Source organism: Magnolia sinica, chromosome 1, assembly GCF_029962835.1.
Source record: "Magnolia sinica isolate HGM2019 chromosome 1, MsV1, whole genome shotgun sequence".
Lineage (NCBI taxonomy): Eukaryota > Viridiplantae > Streptophyta > Magnoliopsida > Magnoliales > Magnoliaceae > Magnolia > Magnolia sinica.
The window spans coordinates 41,508,547-41,519,823 of NC_080573.1; the positions used below are offsets into that span (position 1 = coordinate 41,508,547).

The 11,277-nt window shown below is 38.2% G+C and overlaps 1 non-coding gene across 1 annotated transcript; it reads right to left on the reverse strand.

Annotated features, from left to right (window-relative positions):
- Positions 1-1,760: 1,760 nt before the first annotated feature.
- LOC131222830 (small nucleolar RNA R71) lies at positions 1,761-1,867 on the reverse strand. The gene has a single exon (XR_009160197.1). It is a non-coding gene; the product is annotated as a small nucleolar RNA R71 (small nucleolar RNA).
- Between the last annotated feature and the right edge of the window lie 9,410 nt (positions 1,868-11,277).

Genomic DNA, 11,277 nt, shown 5'->3' on the forward strand with positions numbered 1-11,277 from the left:
ATTCACATGCCAAAGATCCAAGAAAACCAAGGGAGGAATGATGAGAATCCAAGATTTGAAGTAGAGAAAAGGAATCCTGAAATTGTCCCGAAAACAAACATATTCCTAAAATTGTCTTGAAAAAGCATATTCTGAAACTCCGAGTCTATTTTGGGAAACCACATAGAGTGCGTAAATTTGTGGCGGTTAATTGTGCAAAATTCGTAAATTTGAGGCGGTTTTTAGATTTTTCCAACTTGGTGTGAAAGTTGGAATTCAACAACTATAAATAGGACTCCCTAGGATGCTCTAAAGCATCTTCTAGGGTTTCGAAAGGTCTCAAGGAGCATACACAAGGGTGGAGCAGTTGCCTAAGAGTTTCTTTTTTCCTAGTTTTTTTTTTTTTTCATGCTTTGTTAAGAGATTTAGTTTCAATCATATTTATGGTTGGCTAAACCTATCAGCTAGGGCTAACAGGTGAAGCTTGCAACATGTTTGAATGTTTATTTTGCTTTGATTCTTATTCTTATTAAACTTCATTGATTTCTAGTTTGATATTAAAGGAATATTTTTAAGTTTCTATGATTTATTGTGACTCAAATTACAATAGATATTGTGATAGCTTTGGATATCTTCTTTTCCTGTTTTGAGATAGTGAGATTAGTAAATCTCGTTGTTCACCATCGTCTCTTAGGCATGGTAGGGGGATGGAATCCCTTCCAATCATCACAATTCTCTTTCATTGAGAATTAGGTCAATGAAAAGTTCAGATTTGATTTAAATTTCTTTATTTTCCAATTGGATAGGATAAGACTCCAATTCCAATTGTGTTCCTTGAATCAAGTAAAGTAGCATCTTGATAGCTACAAGTGGATCCTTGGCACCCTAGTTCCCACCTTTAAATTCAAAAGTTTTAATCAACATTATCCACCATTACTCTCAATTATTCAGATTTTAATTTAGATATTTTTCTAATTCTAGTTCTAATTATTTTCAAAATACGTATAAGTTTAGTCCCTGTGGATTCTCTAATTGATTTGTTTTAGAATTAGGTTAAGATCAGGGTTAACTTTTTGTTTTGCTTTTAAGTCAGGATTCTTTTCCTGAATTTTTTTTCTTTTAGAAACTAACATTGTTTTCTGTTTTGTAGGATCTTAACATAGCAACTCTTATTTATTTATTTATTTTTTTTAATGTTTAGTTGTTTAGTTACTTGAGGGCTGAGAGTGTTTCATGTCTAAGTGGGTCTGTAATAACACTCTACGTCTTTTGAGTGAAGGAAGATTAGTTAAAGGGTTGCCTATCCATCGCAGGATTAGACACTACTTGAGACCCTCTGAGTCAATAGAAGTGATGGCTGCAAATCAACCTCAACTTCCAGTTGAGGAAGTTTAGGATGAGCATGAGGTGCATCATGCACCCCTTCCTCGTACTTTATGAGATTATTTACAACCGGCGGGGGTGAGCACACCTTCCTGAATGATTTTTCCAAACAATGCAGGAAATACGAATATTAAACCTGGGGTGATCCAACTTCTTCCAAAGTTCCATGGACTTGAATCTGAAAGTCTATATCTACACATGAAAGAGTTTGATGAGATAGTGGTCACTTTACACTTTCCCAATGTGTTTGTGGACACAATCAGGCTGAAACTCGTTCCCTTCTCCTTAAAAGAAAAGCTAAGACTTGGCTTCATTCGCTACGACCACGATCCATTGGCAGATGGAATGACATTACAAGGGAGTTCATGAAGAAATTCTTCACATACCATAAGACGAACACTATCAGGAAGTCGATCATAAACTTCACCCAAAAGGAAGATGAGGCATTCTTCAAATGTTGGGAGTGGTTCAAGGATCTTGTTAGTTCATGCCCACAACATGGCTTTGAAACGTGGCGCATAATAATTTTTTTCTACGTTGGACTGGCATCTTCCATGCGTCAATTGGTCGAGATGATGTGCAATGAGGAATTCATGAACAAAAATGTCGATGATGTGTGGGATTACTATGACAAACTTGTTAAAAACGCACAATCATGGGACATCTCCCCAAGACCTACACCACTTCTAAGCTTACTCAATCAAAGGAGGGGCAGAATATATATTTTGAAAGTAGAAGATGATATAAATGCTAAAGTGGTCAATCTCACAAGGAAAATTGAGGCCATGAAACTTAAGAAGGATAAGGCAAAGGAAGTTGTTTGTTGTATTTGCGCTTGCAACGTTCATACAATTGAAAATTGTCCAACAATACTTGCTTTTCAAGAAATATCGAATGAGCAATCGAATACCATGAACAATTACCAAAGACCTTTCAGTGGACCCACCTCAAATACATATAACTCAAGTTGGAAGAACCATCCAAATTTCAATTGGAGGAAAGAACAAACTGCTACTCCTCAAGGGATCCTTAACCAAATTCTGAATTAAAGGAACCGTCAAGAGGATCTGATCTTGAAATATATTCAAAATCAAGAGTTTTTTTAATCAGGGTATGTTACAAGCCTTTCAAGGCCTTACAAAGGCCATGCAAGGGCTTCAGATGAACAAATCGATTTGGGAGAAAGGGATCCTTCCAGCCCAGCCTCTCCCTAACCCTAAAATGCAATATGAAATAAGTGACCCAAGCTCTTCAAGTCAAATGAAGCAAGCTAAGTCTATCACCATTCTTAAAAGCGGGAAGATTATTGAGAAAACCATTAGAGCGAGGGCTGAAAAGCCTAAGGACCTAGAAGGAACTGAGAATGATGGACCTAACAATGCCCCATATGAGGAAGAACCGGAAAAAGTGAGTAAGCCGATTGTGCCATTTCCTTAACAGTTGATTGCACCAAAACCTCTAGCTAACTCACAAGATATTCGAGAGGTGTTGAAACAAGTGAAAGTCAACATCCCTCTAATGGATGTTGTGAAACAAATCCCCTCTTATGCCAAATTTCTGAAAGATTTATGTACAACCAAGAGACGACAGACTATTCAACAGAGAATTTTTCTGACAGAAAAGGTGAGTGTCATCCTCAAGCAAAATATGCCACAAAAATATAAAGACCCTGGTAGCCCAATTATCACCTATATAATTGGGAATCACCAGATAGATCACACACTTCTTGACTTGGGAGCAAGCGTTAATTTGATTCCTTTCTCGGTATACAAACAATTGGGTCTAAGTGAATTAAAACCCACCCGGACCACATTACAACTTATTAATCGTTCGGTCCGTGTACTAAGAGGGATAATCTAGGATGTGTTGGTCCAAGTTGACAAATTCTACTATTCGGTAGATTTTATCGTCCTAACCCATTGTAGATATGAGCACTCAGATCCCTATCATCCTTGGTCGTCCATTCCTTGCTACATCAAATGTCATAATTAATTGTAGGAATGGAGTTATAAGTTTATCTTTCATAAATATGACGTTGGAGCTCAATATCTTTTTCAACATGAGCAAACAGTCAAAAGATGTTGACGATATCTACGACATTAATATGATCGACTCTTTCGTGGAAGATAGAACAACCCTGAATCTATACTTTGATCCTTTAGAGATGTGCTTGGCCCACTCCCCTAATTTGGATGATGACACGATTAGGGAGATGGATGTCATGCTTAATGTTGCACCGGTACTTGAAATTAATCGGAGGAGGCCACAATTTGAGAAATTGCCCCAAACCAATGTAGTGCCTCTACCGTCTAGCCTCAAGGCACCAAAGCTTGACTTGAAACCATTACCTGCTGATCTTAAACATGTTTACTCAAGTCAAGATAAGACATACCTAGTGGTGATTTCATCCCACCTTGAGAAAGAACAGAAGAGTGTGCTCATTTTTACTCTCAAAGAAGATGGAGTCATTGGGCATATTATCACAAACCTCAATGTGGAGAATGAGCCCCTTTCAGCTGAATGTTTCGACTCTTTAGAAGTTTGTTTGGCACATTTTGAGAAATCTAATGACTATATGATTCAGGACATAGTGAATGCCCTGCGAGAAAATACCTTGGTAGTTGATACTGACCGAGGGAATCATTTCTCTGAAGCACCTCCTTTCATAGATCCTGAGTGTTTATCATCAAAGGAGGAGCTGAAAATTGAACCGAAGTCTAAAACTTCAGAATGTGTTGAGACTACACTACCTAATAAGATTTTTTTATGAATTTCACCTACTTGTAGTCTCTGATTCACCATCGTGCACTAACATTGAAAATTTTTCTGTCACAGTTGAATTTTATCTACTTTAAACACCTCAGGAGAACAAGAGAAAACTTTATGCTGAGGTTTATAAATTTCTCTGGGCATTCATGCTCTAAGGCATCCAAGCCTATTTCAAAAAGGGCTTTTGGATGATCATGTTGAGAAACCTACTAAGAAATTTATCGAGATACTGGCCAGAGGAGGAACCTAGCTGCATGATTAAGTAGTTATTCCTTGCTTTTTGGGTTTAGGATTAGGATAGTTTGCTTTCATATGGTAAATCCCATTGTTCACCATCGTCTCTTGGGCATGGTAGGGTGATGGAATCCCTTCCAATCATCACAATTCTCCTCCATTGAGAATTAGGTTAATGAAAAGTTTAGATTTAATTTAAATTGCTTTATCTTCCAATTAGATAGGATAAGACTCCAATTCCAGTTGTGTTCCTTGAATCAAGTAAGGTATCATCTTGATAGCTACAAGTGGATCCTTGTCACTCTAGCTCCCACCTTTAATTTCATAAGTTTTAATCAACATTATTCACCATTACTCTCAATTATTCAGATTTTAATTTAGTTCTTTTTCCAGTTCTAGTTCTAGTTATTTTCAGAATACGTACAAGTTTAGTCCCTGTGGATTCGGCCTCAGTCTTACCGAGTTATTACTACATCGCAACCCTACACGAGGGGTTGTGAACAGTGACAGGTTTCGCATTTACATATGTATGCTAAATTTTTAATTTTTTTGGGCTACTCATTTCAAGTTACAATTTGTAACATCTTATAGGTTTGAACTCGGATGATGGTTATTCATTTCGCCTACTCATTTCAAGTTTTAGTTTGTAACATCTTACAGGTTTAGCTTGATCATTAAAGGTTTAGTTTTAGATTTGTTTGGTTGCTCATTTCATGTTTGTATTTATGAGCAATTTTTGTTCTTTTCTATAATAGTTGTACATACGAGCCGAGGGATGAACATAATGTAAGAGCGGAGTGATTGCCAAATTTTCTTATATTTTCTATTATTGTACATTATGTAATTCGAAGCAAAATAAGTTGTGCTTATTTTTTTAAATTTTTTTGTTATTGATTACTTTCACAACAACTACTTTTGGATGTATTTATTCTCGTTATCAATAAAAAATATTTTCTTGATGTGCATTTATGTGTGTGAACTACTATTGAGTGAGACCCATCACTGTGTATGTATATGATCGTAGTCGACCATCTATTTTTGCATCTCATATCAAGCCCTCGTGTAGAAATCAACCATATCAGAGCCAGACATGTCCCACCAGCCAAATTATATCCGGCAAGCCCTTGCCCTTTCGATGGGCCCCACCTTTATGTATGTGTGATCCACCCCATCCATCTACTTTGGCAACTATATATATATATATATATATATATATATATATATATATATATATATATTATGGCCTGACACAAAAAAATCAGCTAGATCTGATCCAGATGTGGCCCACAACAATAAAATCAATTTCGAATAATGAACAATGTTGAAACCTTCCTAGGACATAGGCGATCGGTCCATGAGATGACCTTGCAAAACAAATGGACAACATGGATCACTTTATATGTTAAATGTGAGCCCTAAACTCTCTGACGAAAGCAAGTACAAAATTTTGTGGTCTAACTATGAATATAACTAGAAGCAGGAGTAAAATGGTCTTTCGGATACCTTAACGACGCCTTTTAGATTTTCACAATGTAGGATACCAGGGGCAATGCTTGCGGAAGCTTGGTGGAGCTATAGAATGAAGGTTACATCCTTGGGGGATGGTGGTGATTAGGACTAGATACCAAATAACGTTTATGACAAATTAAACACAATTGCCTACTTAACTCATTTTCAATTAAACATAAACAAAGCAATTAACTCTAAGGCTTCCAAGCCAATAGAAGGTCCAATCACATAAAATACAAAAGATGTGGCAACTAAGTAACTAGTCTATAAATATGATAGTGTACATGTGTGTGTGGGATGTGTTAACTATCAACACCTAGCATTTATCTAATCATGCATACATATAATTCATCTAAACAATTACATAATAATTAAACAAGTGATCAAATAACAATCCCAAACACAAGCATATATAGTGGTTCGGTTTTCCTACTTCACTCTCAACAGATGCACTCAACCCATGAGTGTACCGGATTTCACTATCAGGGGTTTTAAATCAGGTTCAACTTTAACCTTTATAGCCCTACATAAGGACCCCAGCATACACTCCCTCTAGAGGCTCCCACGGGAGACTTGAGTTGGTTTTCTATCTGCTAACCGACAACCTCGGTCCTAATCCAAGGACCTACATTTATTCTCATCGGAGGCTCCCTTTAAGACTACTACATACACACTCGTGTCTAATGGCCTACATAAGGAGTTTGATTTATGTCCTATACAAGAACCAAGGTCTTACATAAGAACGTAGTCGAATTAGGCAATTCAAACTCTTACACTCAATCCTACACAAGGAAGGAGTATTCATGGACTCACTAAATGACAACTCACTTGTCAGATTAAGCCTTGTTAATGCACCTTCTCGGGTCGCTTGATTAATGTCCTCCCGTGTTTCAATTAACTCCCCTTTACTCCCCCAATCATGATGTTAATGCTTTGTCAAGACTTCAGCTCCAAGATCAAACACCTTACATGAAGTGCTCCTTTGAGGTGACCAAGGTGATGGGAGGTGGATAGAATCTCCTATAACTAATGGGAAGTTGTAATGTTTAGGGATTCTACTAGATGGGTCTCCTAGAGAGTTTAGGCAAATGATATTCCAATAAGGTTGAGTCTAATGTCTAGAAAATTGTGGAGATTGATTTCATCTTCAACATTGAGATTGGAATCCTCATTAGAGTAGTAAAGTTCAAGAAGATGAATCAAATCTCAGGGAATATGAGACTTAGAGTGTGGAATATGATTGGGGATTCACCTAAGCTTCTATTTCACTAAAAACCATCAATAATGCCCAAAGATCGAATCTTCTATATAAAAGAATCGCGTTCTAATGGTCATAAAATAGGCATAAATGGCTAGTCTTCGATCACACTGAATTAGACAAAGAAGCTACTGGACAACCTTGGGCACTTTCGGTAGCATCTAATGTGGGCTCTGGCTGCACCAAACATGGTATTCGGTGGGACCGAATGTGGCATTCGATTACAACCAAATTACCTAGAATTCTGCCACAATATGGTATCCTGTTTTATCCAATTTCGGTCAGACCGAAGGTGAGTTTAGTGGGATCAAAGGTTGCTGAAATTGTACAGATTTTTCAGCAACTTAGAACCTCTAAAACCAATCCAAGTATGATCAATTAAGGCTCTTATAGCTTAAGGGATGATCAATAAAAGGTTTGCTTATTAGAGTTAACCATATAGTGGTTTAAGTTATTTTGGGTCAAGAGTCAAGGTCACCAAAGCACCTCATATATATATTTTTGCTCCTTGATGCTCCACCTCAACTTTTGTCTTCGGTCTTCAGCTTCCAAGGGCTCAACTGACTACAAGACACATGAACTCATGTGATAGACAAACAAGGTGTACAAATTAGTGCACTAACACCTTTCTATCAGGAACTGTCAGTCAAAGTCACACAGGTTGCTTTTTCGCCGTATTTTTAAATAGTAGGTGTGTATTCATAAGTATTTCTAAATGAGGCATGTATTCGAAAATAGACCCAAAGATAGATGGGTTTTTGTAATTAACTCTTGATCAAATGATCCTAACTAATTGATCAAAGTCTAGAAAAGTGGATGGTCCAACCAGATGGATAGACTATAAAAGGCACAATAACTTTTGAGTTCTTTTCACATAGGGCCACCTTTGATCGTTAACCAATCACGAAAGAGAAGACTTCATGTAAGAGAATCTGGTCCATGACAAGAAAATGGATGGTCCATATTGATTATACAAGGAATGGCCTAATTATTGACGTTTTCCATCCATCATAGGGGCGCAGATTGGGTGCTACCCCCACCAAGATGTTCTTGTTAAGGGTTTTGCGGGGCCACCATGATGTATATTTTATCCATCCATTCTAACAGATCATTTTATCATTTTAGGGAATGAGTTGAGAAAGGAGGTAGATTGAATGCTCAAGTAGACCATATGACAAGAATCGGTGGGGATTAAAATCCTACCATTGCAAACTTCTTAGGGCCCACCATGATCTTTATCTTCCATCCAACCTATTCATAAGGTCACATAGACCTGCACGAAGAGAAAACATAAATATTAGCTTGATCTAAAACCTTTGTGCCATCCAAGAAGTTTTCAATGGTAATCTTTCAATCCCCACTACTTCTTGTGGTGTGGTCCACTCCAACCTTCAATCCACCTCCTTTTGGTTCTTATGTCGTAAAATGATCTATCGAAATGGATGAATGGCGTGGATAAAACATATATATCATGATGGGACCCATGGATCCCCTAAGAGGATTGTCTATCTCTAGCTAGGTCTTGGTGGGGCACAGATTGGATACTACCCCCACTAGGACCTAGCTAGAGACGGACGGTCTTTTCAGGGCTCTATTAGGCCCACTGTGATGTATATATTTTATCTATGATGTCCATCCATTTTGAAAGACCATTTTAGGTCATGAACCCAAAAAGAGTTAGATTGAAGGCTCCTCAAGTGGACCACATCACAGGAAGCAATGTGGATTGAAAACTTGTCGTTGAAAATTTCTTGGGGGCCACAAAAGTTTTGGATCAAGCTGATATTTATGTTTTCACTTCATATAGGTCTATGTGACCTTATAAACAAGTTGGATGGCAAATAAACATAACAGTGGGGCCTAAGAAGTTTTCAACAATAGGAATTTAATCCCATTACTTTTGTGGTGTGGTCCACTTGAGCCATCAATATGCTTCCATTTTGGGGTTATGCCCTAAAATGATTTGTCAAAATGGGTGGAAGATGTGGATAAAAAATATACATCACAGTGAGTCCCACAAAGCCCCTGACAAGACCATCTATCTCTAGCTAGTCCGGTGGGGGTAGTATCCAATCCTTGCCAGTCCTAGTGGGGGTAGTACCCAGTCTACGCCCCTGTTCAAAGACCTGCACAACCAAAGAATATTGATAATGGGCCTACCATGATATATATGATCTGTGGGGCCTATTATGATGTATATGTCATATCTACACTAGTCATCCATTTTGACTGATCATTTTACAATCTAAGTCTAAAAAAAAGTCAGATTGAAGGCTCAAGTGGACCACACCATAAGAAACAGTGGGGATTGGAAGTTGACAATTGAAAACTTCCTAGGGTATATACAAGTTTTGGATCAAGCTGATATTTATGTTTTCACTTTATAGAGGTCTATGTGACCTTATGAATAGGTTGGATGGCAAATAAACATCACGGTGGGCCCTATGATGTTTTCAATTGTAGGAATCAAATCCCTACTACTTCCTATGGTGTGGTCCACTTGAGCCTTAAATATGCCTCCTTGTCAGGCTCATCGTCTAAAATTATCTATCAAAATGGATGGAAGTCGTGGTTAAGACATATACATCACGGTAGGCCCCACAAATCCCCTAACAGGACCATTTGTCTCTAAGTAGGTCCTGGTGGGGGTAGTACCCAATTCGGACCCCTTTGAATAAGTTTAGCCAACAATCCAAGTGTGGACGCTGGATTACAGGCAGATCGTATTTTTTTCACAGGTTGCCTTTTTCAAGAGCTTTGCGTTTGTGCATAGTGGGGTGTTATATTTGACTAGAATTGCCACTAGTCAATTACTTCGTCTTCACAGTCGCTAGACCCTGTAGAATCGCTAGGAAAGAGGATATGAGGATTCTCAGTCCTAAAGTGACTCCTTAATCTGCGACCGAAGATTCAGATTAAGGGACCACAGTTATAGAGAGAGAAGGTGCTAGGCACCCACTATGCTCGTACAAATGTACGATTTCTAGTTCACAAGATTAAATGAATTTTTGAAGATTGGGATAATTCTTTCGCACAGATGATGCAACATTGTGTGTAATGCCATGTCGAATGCAACACCTATGATAGACTTGGGTTTGGGCTGGATAAATCCACCCTAACTTTTCCACTTACCGAAGAAATAAACCAATCAGCCCAAATTTTTTATGGTACGATCTGACTATGTTGGCAGGCCATAAAGTATACGTTTATACTGATTAGGTGTTGGGTGCTATGTATGTGATGCGATGAATGTGATGTTATGTATGTAATGTTGTGTGTGTGATGCGGTGTTGAATGCAATGCCTATGACAAGCTTTTGTTCAGGCTAGATAAATCCACCATGACTTCTGAAATTGCGGTAGAACCGCTATTACTGAAGTATGAGGTATGTCCAAATGTCCTAGAAGGGGGTGAATCGGACTTTTTCAAAATTATTTTCAACTAAGAACAAATTATGCCTAACTTTAATCCAAGGAGCAAGGCAAAGTAACTTTATGGCTTCCAAGCCAATAGAAGGTCCAATTCACATAGGCTTATACAAGATTTGTATATAAAACATCAAAGCCTGAAGGATAGTGTATTGTGTGGGGGATGTGATTTCTATCAATACTTGTACATTAACTAAATCACACATCATAAAAGTCACTTGATGAACATAAGCATAATTAGAGCAATGCACCAAAGACAATCCCAAACACAATCATATATAGTGGTTCGGCTACTTGCCCACTCCACTCTTGGCGGACGCACTCTCTCCTAAAAGTGTACTGGATTTCACTAACCAATGGTTTTTAATCAGGTTAACTATGAACCTTCACTATCCAATGGTTTTAAATCAGGTTAACCAAGGGACCTACACAAGGTTCCCTTAAGTGCCTACACAAGGCGACGAGTCCAACACATGAACACAACTGGGACCCTACACAAGGCAACCCAAGCCTACACAAGGCAACTCGTCCTACTCAAGGACATTGTATTCTCCTGTCAAAGGCCTACAAAGAGGTCTTGGCGAGTTTGTCACTCAAACTCTAAGTCCCAATCCTACACAAGGAAAGGGCTTCAGACTCGATGGACTCTTTATACTTACAAGTGAGTGAGCCCCTTTCTCGCATGATGTGAAGATCTTCGATGATGACGAAGAGCAT